We start from the raw sequence: 19,265 nt of genomic DNA on the forward strand, positions 1-19,265 counted from the left end.
AACAGAGAGGAAAATAAAAAACCTTCTCACAAAATTTCAGATCATAAAATGCGTTGAATTTATCCCCTTATCTCAGAATAGAAACAGCCCAGGGTCTAACAATATGAACCATGTAAGAATAAATATACGCACACAGTAATCAAAGGGTAGGATTGCATAGAGATCATCAAAGAATTATCTTTGAAGTCCAAAAATAAGTGTTAAGCAAGTTTAATCAGGCAAAGTCATCAAAATTGCATATCAGTTCTCCAAAACTGTGCCACCAATTATTGTATTTATTATGTAGCATAAAAGTATATTTAATGTGATAAAATAAAAAGTCATACATATTCAACATATGAAAATTAACTTCAGTTTACTTGAATTTAGAATTTCACAATAGCTCCCTAGAGTTGTTGAATGACTGAAAAAAAATATTTGAAATAGATTTAAATAGATTTTTTTTTCTTTTTTTCTTAGAATAGCATTATTTTTTTTAATACTTTTTTTGGGGGGGTGGGATAGCCCCATTTTTTACAAAAATGTTTTGGTTTTGTGCATCACAACAGTCTAGGATAATGATATCATTTTGAAAACAGCAAAAATAACATAGAATTGCACAATTCTGTTGGGAGGGTATCTTTATAAAAATTCCTACTTCCTTTTCCATAATGAGTTCCTCTCAGAACAGTAAGAAATTATTTTTTGCCAAAGGTTTGATTTCCAGGGACTCTGTTGTATTAAAAAAAAAAAAAAAAAAAAAAAAATGCATTTTATTGTTTTCATGCTTGCTATCACATTAAAGCTTTTTAATAAAGTAAGGAAATTCTATAGAGCCCTTTAATTCACCAGACAAAGGCACATAATAGTAAAGCTCAAATTGGAGTACGTTTGTTTTCAAAACTGACTACAGGAGGATGCTAACCTTACCAAGACAATAAATGTTCTCTGAATCTCAAATTTTAGGATAAGAACATCTCTTATGAGTTATTGTAACAATAACTGGTGTAGATATGTTCAGTTTTATTCCTGTTGAAGAACTCTTCTCTTTTTTCCCTGCTCTCCTTTTATTCCTCCTATCATCTCTGCTCTCCTGCTCTTCCCTATTTTTATTGAACCCTCAGTTCACTAGTGTCATAGAAGCACCTCATCTGACATTTGGTATGACAGAAGAAGCCAGAATGAGTGTCAGAGAAAAAGAGTGTTGTTCCCGAAACAGAAGACTGGAACTTTTGCTCCAGAACAGATCTAATTCTGAAGGTTATTTTCTTTTTTCATCCCTCCATCTCTCGCCCAGTAAGGATTTCCATTCTTCATTTGTACAGAATGCCAAATCAACCATTATAATTTAAAATTCAAATAACTTCTTCCAGGGAGGATGTGAACGCTAACATGAATATTTCTTTTTATAATTTTTTTTCTTTCCCCCGGTCCTCCCCCCTCCCCCCCCTCCCCCCCACCCCCACATTAATGAACAGTTTATTCATTCAGTATTAAAAACTAATTAAAATTACACTTCAGTTCAGTCAGAGGGAATAGGCCTACTTCAGCAACTATTGAGCTGAATTTTATAGTTAGGAGGAAAGACTAGATCATGAGGATGGTCCCTTCTGACCACAGAAGTAAGGCTTCATTGCAGACAGCATAAGTTATTCTACAGGCTCTGTTGATGTTATTGGTCTCTGTCTTTCCATGGTACAATGCAATCAGCATCAATGTTTACACTTCCTTTGTTTCTTCTTGTTTCCCTGTGGATTCACTGTCTGCAGCACTCTACTCACATGTAATATTTACGCATTCTTTTCCCCTTGGATACTTCATATTCCTTTTAGGATAATAGATCTCTTGAAATCAACTCACATCAGACCACCCAGACAGTTCCTTCTCCTCAAATTTGCACCCCTCCAGTTATCTATTATCAATTTGGATAGAGCCTCCACAGCTTGTGATTTCTGGAATGCATTATCATACTTTCAGCTTATTTTAATCTATTATTCAGATGACACTTTCTTACAATTACACTTTATTAAGGAAGTATGCTTAAATAACAATTTGTTTACTTAGAGCTATTTTTTCTTACTTTGCTATTTTATTATTCTGAAAGTATCTTGAGAATACAACTGTAAAAGTATTGCTTCTTACTTTATATGTGCTGAGTAGTAGACAAAGATTTGTGCATGCCTAAAGAAAACTACCTACAATCCTGTAATGTTTATTTCAATGATTTAGGATCATAGAATCATTAGGGTTGGAAAAGACCTCCGAGATCATTTAGTTCAATCATCCCCCTACCACCAATATCACCCACTAAACCATATCCCTAAGCACCACATCCAAACTTTTCTCAAATACCCCCAGGGGCAGTGACTACACCACCTCCCTGGGCAACCCATTCCGATACTGAACTACGCTTTCTGAGAAGAAATGTCTCATAATTTCCTGTTCTGAATCTGGCTGGGATGCAGTTAACGTTCCCTACAGCAGCCCATACAGTGCTGTGCTCTGCACTTGTAGCTAGAACAGCACTGGTATCACACCAGCGTATTTTCTACTGCTGAGCAATAGTGGCACCCCATCAGGACTCCCTCCAACCCTTCCCCAAGGGCCAGCAGGCTGGGGGTGGGTAAGAAGTGAGGAGGGGACATCACCAGAGCATCTGACCTAAACCAACCAAAGGGATATTCCATACCATATGATGTCACACTCAGCAATAAAAGGTGGGAAAGGGGAATAAGTGGGGAGGAGTGGGCTCTCTTTATGAAAATGTGATATATGGAGTAATAATTCATGTCAAGAAGATGGTTGATGTTAATAAAGAAGGGGTAGATGTGGGAGTGTGGCCATGGGGGTCAACAAGCCAAGGCTGCAATGAAGTCGTAACTGTATTAATGAGAGATGTGCTCCAGTCTCTTGATCAACTTTGTGGCCCTCCTCTGGACCTGTTTTAACAGCTCCACATCCTCCTTGTGTTGGGAGCTCTAGACCTGGACACAGCACTCCAAGTGGGGTCTCACAAGGGCTGAGTAGAGGGGGACAATCATCTCCCTAAACCTGCTGGCTCTTTTAACACTTTTAGGCCTTCTGGGGTGCAAGCATGCACTGCCAACTAATGTCAAGCTTTTCATCCATCAGAACCCCCCAAGAACCTCCTTCTTTGTTTATTGAAGGAATAAAATGCTAGATTTTTGTTGGTTTTGTTGTTTAATGTGGAGAAATATTTTTCCTGAAGTATGTGACAAAATATATCATTGTGCATTGATCTATATGTAGTTTGCAGTAAACGTGATTTGAATAAATTTAATATTTTCAATGTTATATACTGTGTACAGTGATTTCTAAGAAAGAAAAATGGGTAGGAATTAGCTTATAAAAATAATCAAATGTTAAAGTAAAAAAAAAAATAATTATTATAATTATGATTATAGGATTAAAAAGAAACAGAAACATGAAAACAGAAATAAAATTTAATGTGACAAATGTGAAATAAATTTACAAAGATGACCTTATGGTACTCACTGAGGTTGCCAAATAAATAAATAAATAAATTACGTAGATATTTTCTATGTGCAATATAAAGAATAGTCTTCCGGGACACTGTAATAAAATAAAATAAGCAGTCATGAAAAGGTTGGTGAATCTGTGGGCACATTTTCAGTAGGCAGAGAAAATCCATACATCATTAATCAGTCATTAATGGAATAGATTGAAGTATCTTCATTTTAACAGATGCTAGACTAGATGAGGGTAAAAGTCTTTGATGACTCAGCTAAGTATCATTGCTTTGATTCTTCTGAGTGTATCTTATATCCTTCAAGGCTTATTAACTGCTTCATCATGAGCTGAAACAGTTTCTAATGCTATAGCATGACTTGAAACACAACTCTAAATTGTGGTTTCCATTTGAAAAGTGTATTAAAATGGAACTAGAATTCAATGAACCCCCTGAGAATCCTTCTGTTGGTTTCAGCCTGCTTCAGATTGTACACGTGCTTATGTCTGCATATGAACAGAGAATATGCTCTTACAATAGCATCATTACCATAAAGGAAGAATGGTCCAAAAGTTAGAGAATAAGCTTAGGCTTCAATTCCCACAACTTCTACTTTTTTTTTTTTTTTTTTAATTACCTTTTTATCTTATTTAGGATTCTTCTTATTATAATTATTATTTTTATTTTTTTTTTACTCCTTAGCTATATTAACCTTTCCAGGTGTCAAAGTCAACACAGTCGGTGTATTTATATCTGCACTATCTCAGGCTAAATGCTGGCTGGAAGAGGAAATGTCTAAATCATTTATGTTGCCTGAGAAGTACTAGACATCTTTTCAGATGAAAAGGGCCATGGACGATGTTACATGGAGTCCAGCTGCCTTATGCCCCTAAGTCTACTTGTGCATTGAACAGGCAATGCTAGCACTCCTAGAAATGTGACTGGACAGGCTCCAGACACCTCAGTCTTCTGAGCCTGAGACACCTCAGGCTTCTAAGCACTAAGAAAAAGAACTAATGTTCAAATGAGACTATGAGGGATATTGGTGCAAATTCAGTTACCATTAATTTTTTGTACACATTACTCACATGAACCTCTACTATACTCAGATTAATTTATTTCATGTGAAAAATCAATCATATATATATATAAAAATAACCTCAAAATTCTAATGCAAGCTGTCAATCATATCAAAGTTTGTTAGTGACATATACCTCCACCTAACAACAGAAATCAAGATTTTAGATGTATAATGTATAAGCAAGTCACCAAGGACTGACTGGAGTCTCTTTACGGCACCTATATTGAACTGGCAGCGGAAGTTTAAGATTATTCTACCAGTTACATTCTTACCATAATCATCATTTCTAATGCAGAGAAGAAATCACGTTTGAATCTGTTTGATAGGAAAACAGATTTATTATAAGAGAGTAGCTGGGGAGCAAACTCACCATAAGTAGTTCTGAATGAAGGTTGCACTTCAGTTGATTTCTCAATAATTATAAAATTACTGATTAGCATGACATGTGGTGGATCACATTGTGCCTGAGTCCCTGGTAAAATAAAATAAATAAATAAATAAAATAAAGAAAAAGAGAAAGGTATCATACCTTTGACAGCCTAGCTGGAGATTAATGAAAGGTCCACACAGGAATAGCTCTTTATGATTACAAGTAGCAAAACATAGAGCAGAAGTTACGGAATTATGGAATATATTGACTAGCTCGTCTAATGGCAACTATGTTCCTGAAAATCTTCCCTTTCCATTCCTTAAAGACACACAACAGTTTAAAAAGCAATGGATTAGAGTGTTTGTTAGGCATTGTAGTTTTTAGGCTTTGTTTTTTAACATTATAATAATATACCATGTTCTTAATTGTTTTCAATACTGGATTTTTATTTGTTTCAGTGGTCCCTGTAACAAAGGAGAGAACTGATATGATGACCTTTGATGTCACTGATTTTAATTCCTCCTCACCTCGTAATGTCAAAATTAAATTGACCTGAATGTCAGAAAAAAACTCTATAATAAATTGGTACAACATGAGAACCCAGACAAAGAAGCACTCTGATTCCTGTTGCAGCTTTCTCTTCTCCCTTTTTTCCTGCCTATCGCGTATCAATGCTCCTAATGTCCCCATACATAAAAACTTGTCACCCCTTTGAAGAGGCCTAGGTTTACTGCAGCAGTGAGCTGGGGTGACACAAGCCTCAGAATTAAGAAGTGAGTCTTATTTGAGAGTCCTGCTAACAGGGGCACCCTGACTGCAAAGTTGTTTGCTGTGTGGAAGACAGTTTTTCATTCCAATGCAGTTGTTCAGCTTGCTAACTGAAACCCAGTCAGAAGCTCCTAACTGTCCACAGACAAAACATAGAGAAGGGGAATGTCTGAATTTCAATTCCAGGAGCTATTCTTAATCTCTGCTGCAGTTGTCCTCTTCGTTTCCTGAATTGAAAAAAGGTGGTGAATCTTCTCTAAAAACATGCTTTTCCAGCTTCCACTACTGGTACCTAATCAAAGTTTCTAATAGGAGGTACTGTTTCCTTCTGCTTTTATTCTTTGAATTCCCTCCACCTTTATTTATTTATTTTTATTTTTTTCTTTCATCTGCTTAAAATCCTGTTTGAAGACTTCCTGACTTAATCTCACCACACTTTCTCTACTTCTTTTCTAATATTTAAACATTAATCCTTTTCTAAATCTTAATATAGTCTCATCAGAAAATCCCAGTAGATTTTTTCCCATTAAGTAATTTATTGATTGTAATATGCAAGTCCAATAATAAAAAGTTATCCATGATTTCATTTTGAGCTGCATTTTGCTGAGAAGTTATTGAAACCTTTGCTTCTGAATCCTTTCATAAAAAATGTTTCTTTTGAAATACTTCTGATTTTCTTCTAACTTCTAAAGGTTAAAAAAATCCCAATTAGAAAGTAATTCCATAATAGAATGTATCATTCTATTTAAAGAATTTATCTTTCTACACTGTTCTTTGTCAAGGGAAAACAAAAACAAAAACAACTTCAATTACCAAATAATATCATTCTTTCATTCACTTGCTTATTTGTTGATTCCCTCTTGTATTGGGTTTATAATGGCAAGGGTTTGATAGCAGGGAGGCTGCAAGGGTGCTGTCTATTAGAAAAGTCCAGAAGCTGCCCTGTTAGATAAAAGTCAGTTTCAGCTGACTCCACAAAGAACCTGCCTCTGTCCAGAGCCCAGCCAATGAGTAATGAGGGTTGGGCCTTTGGAGGACCAGATTTAAGGAAGGGTAAAGACTGCTGCACAACAACAGCAGGGAGAGTGAGGAGTAAGAACCAGCCCTGCAGACCCCAAGGTCAGTGCAGGAGGCGCTCCAGTCACCAGAGCAGAAGTTCCCCTGAGGCCTGTGGAGGAGCCCCCGGTGGAGCAGGTGGATGTGGCCTGGAGGAGTTTGTGGCCCATGGAGAGCCCCCGTAGGAGCAGGCCCCAGGCCAGAGCTGTAGCCCATGGAGAGGAGACCTTGCAGGAGCAAGGGGTTTGGCGGGAGCAGCCACTCATGGGGGACCCGTGCTGGAGCAGTTTGCTCCTGGGGGATGGACCCCGTGGTATGGAGCCATGTGGGAGCAGTTCTTGAAGAGCTGCTGCCTGTGGGCAGCCCCCACAGGTTCAGTTTGGGAAGGATAGCATCCTGTGGGGGGACCCCACGTGGAGCAGGGGCAGAGAGTGACCGTGAAGGAGCAGTACAGACAAAGGATTAGGCACTGACCACAGCCCCCATTCCCCTGTGCTGATTGTAGGGAGGATATAGAAAAGGGTTGATGGAGGGGAGGGGAAAGGGCAGGTGTTCATGGTTTACTTTTTAGTTTCTCACTGTTCTAGTCTGTTAGGGATAGGCAGTTAATTATATTAATCTCCCTATGTTGAATCTGGTTTGCCCACGATGATAATCGGTGATACAGTAAATTGGAATACAGTAAAACCTGCTTCACCCCAGCACAAGACTCTCTATTTATGCGGTTGATTATTGCGGTTTTGTCAACTGATCATAGAATCATAGAATGCTTTGGGTTGGAAGGGACCTTACAAATCATCTACTTCCAGCCCCTCTGCCATTGGCAGTGACACCTTCCACCAGTCCAGGTTACTCAAAGCCTCATCTAACCTGTCCTTGAACACTTTCAGGGATGGGGTATCTGTAGCTTCTCTGAGCAACCTGTTTCAGTGCCTCGCCAGCCTCATAATAAAGAATTTCTTCTGAATATCTAATCTAAATTTACGCTCTTTTAGTTTAAAGCTGTCACCCCTTGTCCTGTTACTACAAGAAATGGATTTCACTGTTGTAATCATACTTACACAAACTGAATCACCTGCACTGCAGATACATTTTGCTTTTAATGTAGATATTGACTAAAATACATAAAAATCTTCTGGAAGAATTGGAGCCGACTTCAACTTCTTTTCTTCACGAGTCTGATAACAATGCAACATTGATCTTGAGAGCTCAGAGCCCCACTGTTATGATTATTATCTGAAACGTCTTTGTTCAGGACTGTTACAGACTGTATCCTTCATACTATTGTATATGTTGGGTAGTCCAAGACACTGATTGCACATGTGTTTAGCAATTATTCCCTATCCTGCAATGCTTTGTAATCTCTCAGTCTTTACACTGAATAAAACCATTGTGTCATTTCAGATCCCCGCCTACGCTATTAATTTACTTTTGCTGTGAAATTATCTGAATGTATATCCAGGGGTGACAAGTAAATCTGAAAAGTGTTGCCTTGCACAGAAGGGAGTGAAGTACTTTTTAGATGGCATAGAAGTTTCCCTTACAATTTGTTAACTTCTTGAAAGAGGGCTTTCATCTATGAAGGAAATAGACATTCTGGCTCGTGAGGGCCTGACTTGTGTACATGCAAATATCTAATGTTTCATGCATGTGTATGGATTTACCTATTCCTGCCATATAGGCATTCCTGAGCATATTAACTGTGGATATAAATGCAAACACAGTGAATTTAGTACTTAATCATCAGATACTTGTAGCTTTAGCAAATGCAACCAGTAACTGTTTGAGATCTCAACTTTTATTGCCATAAGAATTTTTTTCAAACCCTTAAGGACAAAATCATTAAAATGTGCATGCCAGTGTTTTTGATGCCAGAACGTAAAGCTCTCCCCAAACCCCCAAAATCCCAAAACACTTTTCTCTTTTTTTTCTTTTTATCCAGTGATACAACTGGATGAGTGAGGAAAAGGGAAGTAGATGACTCATAATTTTTAAGCCTTAGAGTTCAAAGAATTCCAATGATTCATGGCTTCTCCTGCATAAGCATTTGCTGCAAGAGTACAGCTCAGTACACTCCATTGGTTAGTGGCTTGCTTTATCATTTCTGAGTTAAAGTCATAGCAAATCAGGAAAACAAGATTTAGTATTAGCTGCTTTTGTGATCCACCCAAAGTTAAAGTATGCAAATATGTAACAATTTATGGGAATCATTTTTTAAAAGAAAATATTAAAACAAAGAATAATTATTAATGCTTACTGTAGTCAATCATAACTGCAGATGTTATGTTCAAATTTTCAGGTTTTGTCCTTTCTCATTTCCAAATGCCATCCTACTCAGTCTTCAGTGCTGTACACAGTTCTCTTAAGCATAAAGAATTATGTTAGGAATGAAGGGAAAAAAACTCAATATGTAATTATTATTTCTAGAAAATGTTTAGAAAATAATATAAAAACAAATAATACAAAAACTAACATGAGTTTGACTTCAGTAATTGTAATATAAAATGCAAAGGCACAGCTCTGGAGTGCTTCACAATAAAACATCTTCAGTACTAGTGTTTTCTTGTTTACTAACTAAATACAAAATATTACCACAGAAATTATTGCTACCTGTTTTCTGTTTCTAATTATTTAGGTTATATAGACCTAGGTTCATGGGGGTCTCTGATGTGTTGTAGAATCTGTTTCTTTCTGCACAAATTATAATATAACTTGCTTTAGTTCAAAGTAGTTCAGGCTCAAATGTCTAATGACAATAGCTGAATATAAAGGCACCTAACTTGCATCTACTTCCAAATCATTTTACTCCTAAACTTGGCCTTGATGTCTCCTCACTACTACTGATATTTATCAGAAGTGTTTTTGTTTTTGCTTTTTTTTTTTTTTTTTAATAAAAGTTTCTTGGTAAATTGGTACAGACGGCTCTATCAGAACCTAATTATGACTGTGGAGCCAGAAAATAGATTGCATTTCCCATACATTATTAATGTTCTTCAAATCCTCATTTGTCATTTTCAAGGTTATGTAGAAATGACATTCAAGGAACCCAAACTCCTTACTAAACTCATTTTTACAATCCAAGTCTTTTATAACACTTCTTACAAAGCTCTTGGATAATATTAAAACTATAACAGCATTCTCATGGGATTGTACAGAAACCATAATGCTGTAAGGAAATTATTGATGATGAAAATTAAGCTCAAAAATTAAAAATAATTTCATTAACAGGCTTTAACTTATATAATAGTGAAGCAAATGTGTATTTAAAGAAGAAATTAATTTTATAGAACCAACTGTTTTTTATTACATGCACGTTAGTAATTAGACACATTATGGCCCTTAACTAATACAGAATCATGTTACTATAAGGTGATATAAAATATTATTAATAAATGCACCCTGCTGCTGAGTATTTTTAGAACAAGAAATCACTGCTCAAGTGGTAACCATAAAATGTACTGTTTGTTGTCTTCCCTTTCCCTTTCCCTTTCCCTTTCCCTTTCCCTTTCCCTTTCCCTTTCCCTTTCCCTTTCCCTTTCCCTTTCCCTTTCCCTTTCCCTTTCCCTTTCCCTTTCCCTTTCCCTTCCCTTTTCCAGCTGATACTTAGGCTTCAATATAACACCATATTTCATCATCTTGTTATTTATTCTAACACTCAAGGAAATAAGTTTGAAAAGGAAAGTCAAATAAATTGATGTGGAATTGTCATACTATCTACCTTCCACTTGGACTGGTGATACATCAAGAAACATGGGAAAAGTCTGTGATGTTTGACTTTTATTTTACCTTGGTAATTCAGTACAAAAAAGGAACTCTTCTTTATTTCAGCCTAAGTAAACACCAATTGCTAATGGAAAAAATGAGCATTCACAGTTATCTGTGATGAAAGATGAGAAAAAAAAAATGTTTATGAATGTAGTAGATACCTAAAACATCTGAAAAGTATAAAGCTTGTCTCTTTGTATTCACCAGTGTTTATACTAGCTGAAGCTATAAACCAGTTGCTAGAAGAAAAAACTATAATAAGTCAGATACTGGCCTGTAACTGGTGGTGACTTATCGCAGAGTTAACCTGAGAACAGCTACTTAAATTTATACAGTACCTTATCACGCCGAGCCATCTTATGATACTTTACAATATTACATTAAAATTGAAAGGTAATCCTTTTTGCAGATTTACTGTTCAGATAAAATGAGATAAAATCCAGAGGTCCAAATTCAGCATGTGTGCAACTTCTATCATTTCTGTATAGTTACACAGAAAATAACTACTCCACTGAAAAACAGTATGTCTTATATTTAGATCTAAAAAGGGCAGTTGCAGGATAGTCCAAATTAAAAAAAAAAAAAAAAAAAAAAAAAAGTAAAAAAGTAATTTTCAGTAATCCTTTTGCTATTATTTCAGATATTTGGATTTGAGTAGGAGCTTATTTTTATTATTCTCTCATATCACAATTCCCCATCTTCTTGATCTTGGTGAGACATTGTTACTTTGCCAATATATGTGTGTGTATTTCAAGGAGACACTATGCCATCATCTTTAGTTGATATAAACATGACATGGAAACATACAATATTGCAACTTCCTCGTGATATAAAGAAGGAAAGAGGGTTCTAGAAAGGATTAAACTTCATTTAAACAAAATACCTTTAATAGTCAGAAAACATGAATCTGAATCAACTCATTTGTTTTAGCAAATTATATTTTGAATAGAGATGGGAAAATATTGTTTAAATTAAGATAATAATCTGATTAACGTATCAATAAACAAAATTAATTAAAGAAATAGAATAATATTTTTAAACAGAAAATACAGTCAGTGATCATATCAAATTAAAGATAAAAAAAATAAAAAAATAAAAAAGCAAAAGCTAGAGGACAGAAATGGGTAGAAATTTGACAATTACAAAGATGCATGTGACCAGAGAAGTACAACTAACTTTGATATTGAAAAATATAGGTGCCAGTTTAGGAGTTCAGTCTGTCTAATACAAAGAACTGATTGCAGTCTGAATTTTAGGGCATTCAGGATAAATACTGAAATACAGAGTTGACTAGGAAAATGTTACTACTAAAATCTCCAGAAGACTTATGAGGGGAATGTGTTTGCATGACATGACCTTTGGGACTGGAGCAAGGGAGTATGTACTTAAAATTTCATAGTCTTAGATCATAGCTCTTGTAATTCAATAGCTGCTTAAAACATTTGCAAAATGATCCTTCATTGCAAGTGATAATACTTTGATAGATAGCTTGCCACCTTTTCCTGGTTTTATTTTTTTCCCAGATGATCATTTACCTTTTGCTTTTTATTCATTGCTAGTTGCACAGTGCAATTTATGACTTGAAAGATATCACGATATATTGCAATATTTTTTCTTTCTCTATATAGTCTCTACAAATTTATAAACATAAAGTTTCGCTCCAATCACACCAATATTCATGGAGTACATCTAGCACAACATAGCCAAGGGAAGCACAAGCAGGCCAAGGAAGTAATTGTCTAGTTCTACCGTATGCTGGTGCAGCCTTGAGTGTGCAGTTTTGGGTGACACAATATAAGTCAAACTATTAGAGTGTTCAAAGGAAAGCAACAAAGATGGTGAACTCTCTAGAGGGGAATGTGTACTCATGTGGCTGATGTCCCTTGGACTGTCTAGCTTAGAGGAGACTGAAGGGAGGCGTCATGGCGGCCTACAGCTTCCTCATGAGGGAAGTGAAGGGGCAGGTATTGAGCTCTGCTCTCTGGTGACTAGAGATAGAACTCAAGGGTTTGGGGTTTGTAATTTGTAATTTTGTAATTTGTAATTTTTCAAAGAACACTTTTTGAAATACTTAAAAGTTACTTCCCAAATAATTACACATATTTTTTTGCATAAATATTTTTAAAAGTTATCCTTTTTTACATACTCTTGAGAAATCAAAACAAACAAACCAAACCAAAACAGACAAAAAAACCTCCCACCTTGATATCTATAAAAGAATGAAAAGAAATGAAACCTGCAAAGTACATAAGGAGATTTTATTCGCAATTTAATTTACAAATGGCTATATTTGCATCAACCGAATAGCTAACATTTTAATTTATTGTTTAGCCAATAAATGCCTATAATAGTTTTTAACTTTCCCCATAGATTATTCCCTTCAGATGTCTAATCAAAGTGATTGTCCTTCCCTGAATTCCCTCCAGTTCTTCATGTGATCTGCATAACAAAGAGCCCAGAAGTGCGTAAGTATTCTATATATAGAATATATATTCACATATCATATAGAATTTTCATTTGTCTTCTGATTTGTTTGGTTTGTATATTACAGAAGGTTAAAAAGCCTGTTTTTTAGTCTTTTCCTCCATCACGTTATATTTGTTTATAAACAGCTCAAATCTTTTTTTTTTTCTTTCTTTTTTTTTTTTTTTCCTCAACATACTGTCCATTTAAAGCCCAAAGTCCTACTCAAGGTTATATATCAGTGTTACTGATGTGTTATCTCACATCTAAGAATATCTGGATTATTAATTCCCAGAGATACTTGTGTGCCGGTTTGCAGGCTGAAGCTCATTTAGTTATTTCCAGCTTATACTTCAATTCTTAGTTTTTCATGTCTTTTTATATTTCTAATTTCTCACTTTTTTTTTTTTTTACTTTTTTTTTTTTTTTGCAACAGCTCCTAATTTACTATCTGAAAATGTAATTAACGCACTGTTCATTTTTTCTTCCACTTCATTACTAAAAATAATTAATGTTTTGTTTGTTTGTTTGTTTGTTTGTTTAATCCTACTGAGGCATAAATATATTATGATCCTTATTGTAAGGGCTCATCTGAAGCTCTAAAGGTTTAAAGTGAAAAAAGGATTTAACAAACTTTAATTAACTAAACAATATACTTGGAATACAAAATGACGTCATGGATCTGACAACTTTTTAAAGGAAATGCAGCTGTTGCTTTTAGTTTCTCTACAGAGGTCCTTTATTGGCTTGAAACATTAGAAATATCTTACTCACGGAGTGAGTATAACTCCAGTCTTCATGGTAATCTATTTCTTCACCTCAGCTAGTCACACTGGAACTACCTTGAAGATCTTAACCTCTGATATTTTCTTTCTTGAAAGTCTCTGAGCATAAAAGTAGACCTCATCCTTTGTGGCCTTATCAGCATATAACTATTATCAACTTATCAACTTATAACTATTATTAATGCTACAAAAATTTACAAAAATCCTTTTTGATTTTGTTTCCAGTTGAACTGTCCTTTTCAGAGAAAAGACAGAACACAAGGAGTAAGAAGAACCCCTTATCCATTATTTCGTCTATGTCAATGTTCTTAAATTAATTTTGTCTATAGAGGAGTAAAACCTGGGTAGCTATATTCTTCGTCTTAATGCTCTCTCAATCTCCAGTTGTTTTCTTCAAAGGAAATATCTGATTCTGTCTTTCCTTTAACATGAATGTATCTTCCTTTCTCCTGAATCAGTGTAAATTTCTCCAGGCTTGTCAATAAATTGCACAGGTCTGCTTCGATTCTTGAAGAACTGCTTCCTATTAGTTGTTTTGAACCAGGATCTAAATAGCTTTCTAGTCAGAGCTTTCTAGTACCTGTGTCATATGATGCAGTGAATGATTAGTCACCATACACAGTCTTGATGCTGCTCATGCATTTGTGGGGCTTTATTATATCTTCCTCTAATTACCCTTTCCTCTAGTTAGAACTTTTCCACACTCAAGAGTCTTGAACTATTTGTATTCTTATTCATATGGATGTTTTTTCCATTCTGCCAATCCTCCTGGTTGCCATCTCTGAAAATTTTCTTAGGTCTATATAATCTTTTGAGATAGAGGTCCATAAATGAAATCAATATTCAAGATGTGGATGACCCATACATTTTTCTTCTCAATGAAACAATAATTTTCCTGTGCAATTCCTACATCTGGTTAGCTTTTCTGCTTCCTGATGTGCTTACAGCTTATGTTTTTACAGAACTATTTTTCATAACCCAGAACCATAACCCATGCTCTGGTTTAGAACAGTCAACTGAGAATTGTTCTAAAACAACTTCAATCAATTCAAATTGTTGATTCAATTTTTGTCAAATTTTGATTTCTTGTGTGTATTTGTTTCTTGTGTCTGTGTATGTGTGCACACATGAATTTACATGAATCATTTCACATTTATCTACATTGATTTTAATCTGAAAGCTTATTTCTGATTTTTTTCCCCTTTTGAATCTTCCTAGTGAAATAAATGTGATATACTATAGCTTATAAAGGTATTTAGTTTTCCTATACGCTCCAGTTTTTGGAGAAAAACTGGAGAGTACTGGACAAATCCACTTTGACTTAAGATGAATAAATTGAATTGCATTTTTATTAGCTTATTTTCTGTCTTGCATTGTTTGAAACCAGTTAGTATTTTTCAATGCAGACAGTCTGAAAAGCAGGAATCCCAGATTTCTTTGAAGTTGCACTGCTTTCTTCTTCTTCTTCTTCTTCTACAACTTCTCATACAACTACAGTATTTAATATTAATTTATCATGATATGCTGCCATGTAATTTTTAGACTGTATAGATATTTGACAAATGCAAAAGAGACAGTGACATGAGGATGGCTGGCAAAATAGAGTGTCAGAGAAGTAGTTGATCAATTGTTTTGTACTCACTCTGCTTTCCTCTCAGCTGGGAAGATAATGTGAAGTTCCTAGAATCATAGAATATCCTGAATTGGAAGAGACCCATAAGGATCATCGAGTCCAACTCCTGGCACCACACAGGTCTACCCAAAATTTTAGACCATGTGACTAAGTGCACAGTCCAAATGCTTCTTAAATTCAGACAGGCTTGGTACAGTGACTACTTCACTGGGGAGCCTGTTCCAATGTGCAACCACCCTCTCGGTGAAGAACCTCTTCCTGACGTCAAGCCTAAACCTCCCCTGCCTCAGCTTAACACCATTCCCACGGGTCCTGTCACTGGTGATTAAGGGAACAGGTCAGTGCCTGCCCCTCCACTCCCCCTCGTGAGGAATCTGTAGACTGTGATGAGGTCTCCCCTCAGCCTCCTCTTCTCCAGACAGGCCCAGTGACCTCAACTGCTCCTCATATGTCTTCCCCTTTAGGCCCTTCACTGAAAGATACAGACTCCTGATGGCACTTGAACGGGAGACGTTTATTGCCCTTTTTCTCTACTACATATACTTTCCCCGTAGCCCTACACACTGTCCACGTGCCTGAATCTGTCACACAATTGGTTAGAGACCCTCAGACACACACCTCGAGCCAGCCAGCTGTTGGCCACTGCCCAAAGCTCATCTTTAACACTGTAGCCAATTTACTTTATCTCAACCTCAAGTTTTTAATTCTACCACTTGTTTCCTCATTATCTCAAGGAAATCAAATTTGTTAGGCAAGACCTACCCCTCATGAACCCATGTTGGCCGGGATGTAATGCCTTCAGCTTTTTACATGTTCCTGACTTCCTTAGGCATGAGGAGAATGGCTGTAGAACCCAGATCCTTATGATTATCTACCAATAGCATACACCTAATTTATTACATTTATATATATACATGCACATGTATGCACAGACACACACTTACACGCATGCTCATGTTATTCATCCTCATTGAGTCAGTTGAATTTAGCATGCTTCTAGGGCTTTTACGGACCTTAGAATAATGTCTTTGTCTTGGAATGTTAATACGTGTGAATACTAAGGAATAAGACTCATAAATGCTAGCAGAAAAGGAGGACTGGCAGTACAGACATAAGGTAGTAATCTCCTCTGTTCCTGTCTCAGTCTAATTTTCTTGTCTTCAGGAGTTGTTTAGCTGGACTAAGACCAGTGACCTCTTACTTGAAGGACTACGCTACAATAAATATGCTTACCTTTTCAGATTCCCCAGGCCATTTAGAAGATGAAAGGTCTTGTAAAGCCACTGAAAGAATGGTTCTTGCTTTCATTTCAGTGTTACTGGCAGTACAACCTGTTCGAGTTGAAACAAAAAAAAAAGATTTCCTTAACCTAAGGATTTTAAGGATAATTTTAACATCAAATAAATACAAAAACATGTGGGAATAAGAGCAAAATGAAGTGAGATGTCATATTAGAGAAACCTATGTGTAAGACATTTTTAATTATTTTAAAATTTATCTGTTTCTTAGGACAGTGAATGATGAGGGGAAAGATGGTGGGAGTAGAAGACTGTTAAGTGTGCATGAAGAAAAAAAAATGTGGTAGCAAATTAGAGTGGAAGTATTCCAATATGCAATATTCCAAATGAACAAGTCAATCATTTCTGGAAAGTATTACTGGCCTTGATTCTGATGCTGCATTTATTGGTAAGGTTGTTCTTCTTTTGCCTAAGTGCAAGAGAATCATCACAGTCATTATCCATCTAAATAAGGTCTCTATGAGATTTTCATGTTACTTTGTACTTTAAACCTCTTGCAGTAGAATCTGTTTCAATAACAGAAACTTTTATAACTTGGCTATTTATGTGACTTCTGTTACACAGAACATTAGTTAAATTAAGTGCTTTTTATATAATATTTTATAAGTATTGGATTTTTTTTCTTCTAGTGAGTTTTATAGCTTCTGTAGATTATCATTGTGTAATACATATTAAACTTGATTAAAAAGGTAGAAGTGGCTTAAATGAATCAATCAGCATTTTTTCTCAGTGATTTTTATTTATCATGAGGGAAGCTTTAAAACAACTGAATTATTTGAATGTTGCTAAGAAGATTTTTTGCAATATTTTTTTTTATTTTCTTTCAGCTTGGTTATTGTAATATTAGCTTTGTCTTCTCTTGCCACATGATTGATATTAGGAGTCTGTAGCGAGATGGGGACTGCTCACTTCTCAAGTGATAAGAAAAGAGGAAATGGCCTTAAGTTGTGCAAGGGGAGGTTTAGGTTGGATATTAGGAAAAAAAGTCTTCACTGAAAGGGTTGTGAAATATTGGAACAGGATGCCCAAGGAAGCAGCTGAGTCGCCATCCCCAAAGGTCTTCAAAAAACATGTAGATATACATGTAGAGTGTAGTGACATCGTTTAATGGTGGACTTGGCAGTGCTAGGTTACAGGTTGGACTAGATGATCTTAGAGGTCTTTTCCAACCTAAATGATTCTGTGATTCTATGGTATGTCTCTTTGTACACCAAAACTACTCCGTGTGGGACCCTCACTACAGGAAGGATACTGAGGTGCTCAAGAGTGCCAGAGAAAGGAAACAAACCTGGTGAGGGGTCTGGAGATCAAGTCTTACAAGGAGCGGCTGAGGGAGATGGGGTTGTTTAGCCTGGAGAAAAGGAGGCTCAGGGGCAACCTTATTGCTCTCTACAGCTACCTTAAAGGAGGCTTTAGCGAGGTGGGGATTGGTCTATTCTCCCACATGCCTAGTGATAGGACAAGGGGGAATGGGCTAAAGTTGCACCAGGGGAGGTTTAGGTTGGATTCTAGGAAGAACTTCTTTACTGAGAGAGTTGTTAGGCATTGGAATGGGCTGCCCAGGGAAGTGGTGGAGTCACCATCCCTGGAGTTCTTTAAAAGACACTTAGATTTAGAGCTTAGTGATATGGTTTAGTCCTCCACTAACACTCCATAGGTTAGTGTTAGGTCAGAGGTTGGACTAGGTGATCTTGTAGGTCTCTTGCAACGTAGATGGTTCTGTGACAGTGAAAATAGAAGAAGGTATTCTTTTTACTGTGAGCCTTTGAGTCTGCACAGAGGTAAATCTAAAGACTGTCTTGGAGTAACAGTTATCTTTCCCTGAAAGATGGTAGGCCATGGAAGGATTTCAAACTGTTCCATTCCTGAAAATCAAGGCATCTGAGACTAATGTTACATAAGCTATTTTCTTTCTCCACTATCCATAGTAGAATCAAAAATGTCACCTAAGGTCCTTCTTCAGGAAATTAGCACACTTAATTTTCCAGTTAAACTACTATAGATATTAATTTACTGCTGTAAGATAAACATAGCATAAGCCATTTCTATATACTGCTACCATAACAAATATATTATTCCTAGTGCTCATGATGTGTTAACTTAAAGAGCAGATCATTCCCCTCATTCAAGAAAGTTGAGTATGGTAATCCAGAAAGTCAAATTTGCAAAGCCTTATGTAAGAGACTGTCATAAAAATATTTTTTTCTTGTCCCCTAATATCCTCTGTCTGATTCTGCTGAATGCCAAGTGCACTTAAATCCCTGCAATACTGAGAGTAGTCTGATTCTGGTAGACAAAAGGACATTACCAGCTTATTTGAAAGACAGAGAGATTTTATGGATTAGATAATGAGCTATTTTAAATACTGACTTTACTGTATTTGAGTAATTTTAAAACCTGCTGCATTTTTTTCCTACCCACAAGGAAAACTCATTCATGATTTCAGCCTTAATATGTGCTTCTCAGGCACAAGCCAGACCCTAGTAGATTGCTTGCTGGCTTCATTTGCTCATGGTCTAGCTTTCTTGCTTAATTTATGATAATCTTTTTAAGAAATTATTCTTAATTGGTATGATC

Source organism: Anas platyrhynchos, chromosome 3 (genome assembly GCF_047663525.1).
Source record: "Anas platyrhynchos isolate ZD024472 breed Pekin duck chromosome 3, IASCAAS_PekinDuck_T2T, whole genome shotgun sequence".
NCBI classification, from domain to species: Eukaryota; Metazoa; Chordata; class Aves; order Anseriformes; family Anatidae; genus Anas; species Anas platyrhynchos.